Raw genomic sequence first — 1787 nt, forward strand, 5'->3', positions numbered from 1 at the left:
TGCACCTGTACGGACTGCCTATCTTGATAAATGGGGTTGAAGGAGGTGGAAAGGGCAATACTTTGTATCGGAATTGGACAGGTTCTCCTGGGCATCTCACTTTTGGAGTGGGGATCTGACAGCTTCTCTTCCTTCGTCCTCTAGGCTGGGCTCTGTTACTGCCTCCCAATCCCTTCCCCTTCTTTCTTGTTTGTTTTCTGGTCTATCAAATAGGCCCAGCATAATAGCCTACAACCTCGTGTTTCCTCTAGTTGATTTTTAGGATTTATGTAATGATCGTATCTGGCTTCTTCACTGATGCTAAACACATGGAAAGACCCATGAACATCCTGCAGGACCAAAATGATGGAAGGGGTCATTTTCCTCTGGGAGCTTTCCCCCGGCCACGGTGGGTGCTGTATGTCATGAGACCCCAAACCCATAAAAAGGAGAAAAGATCACAGAGGAGATCTTTGAGTATAACATGATTGAATTGGGGGCAAACCCTACCTTCACAGTCCTGTGGTTGCCAGCTCTTCTGATAATGCCCCCGACCTTTGTCACAGCATGTGAGTTGTCATGATGATGGGCAGTAAAAGGACTTGGGGAACTGGGAAAGGATTATAAAACCTTGTGATGGGAGAAGGGTTTTAATTTATGTAAGTCTTCGTCAAAGTGTGCTGAGTTTGGGATATTGCACCCTCTGATCAGGAAATAGGGTGACTGACCATCCTGTTTTGCCCAGGACTAAGGGGGTTGGGGGTTCTTGGGACATAGGACTTGGAGTTTTAAGACTGGGACAGTTCTGGGAAAAAAGGGGTGAGTTTGTCACTCTGTCAGGAAACCTATAAAGTCCTCTAAGATTTAAGAAAATGGTTTTATCCGCACTTTTCTCTCCATTAGCTTGGGAATAGTTACTAAGAAGACCATAGTTACTAAGAGGGAGGGTCCTAGTCCAGGTCATAAAGGGCATCACCTTCCCAGAAAGCCAGGCTGACGCTTCCATCTTCCTGCAGGTTGTCTCAGGTGGCTGATTTCTCACTGAGGGGAGTGTGTAGGGGAAAGGCAAGCCCTTGGCCAGGGCCTGAGGAAGAGACTCCATGGGGAGCCTACTGGGTAGTCATAATGAAGCATTTTTTGAGACCCACACCTTGCCACCCCTGCCCTCACCTCAGCCATAATCAGGGGAACTGGAGGGGGATCATGCAGGGCTGACATCTGGCTCTGGCCATGTTCACCTCTCTTTGGAAGCTCCTGCCCCTAACTCCCAGGGGCCTGCATGAAGGGGCCTCCCAGGAAGAATGCAGTGCCTTGAGCCTTACCGATGAATAACTGAATCAAGAAGACAAAGGAAATCTATAAATATTGTGAACTCTGAGGATGAAAGTCCCAAGAACACTGGATTTGGAGGGTCCACAGTGACCTAAGACTTGGAGCACTGAAACTACTGCTGCCCAAGAGGTCAGGATTATGGCATTCTCTCTCTTAACCCCACCCTACCTCTAGATGTTGTAATCTTAACATGAAGCAGTCATGATATTAACCCTACCCAACCACATGCTAATCTCAGCATGCTCATAGCTCTGAATGAAACTTAACTAAATCTACCAACCTCCTCTTACAGCTTTTTTTTTTTTTTTGTCTTTTGTCTTTTTTCCGTGTCCGGCAACGGATTGCAACCCTCAGTGTTGCCCCCGTACCGGACCGGGGACTGGCAACGGGATTGCAAACCTCGGTGTTGCTCCCGCGCCTCGCTCAGCCAGTGAGCAGGAACCGGTCTGTATGTGGGATCCGAACCCTCGGGCGGG

The sequence above is a fragment of the Galeopterus variegatus genome, unplaced genomic scaffold (genome assembly GCF_000696425.1).
Source record: "Galeopterus variegatus unplaced genomic scaffold, G_variegatus-3.0.2 Scaffold2849, whole genome shotgun sequence".
NCBI lineage: Eukaryota > Metazoa > Chordata > Mammalia > Dermoptera > Cynocephalidae > Galeopterus > Galeopterus variegatus.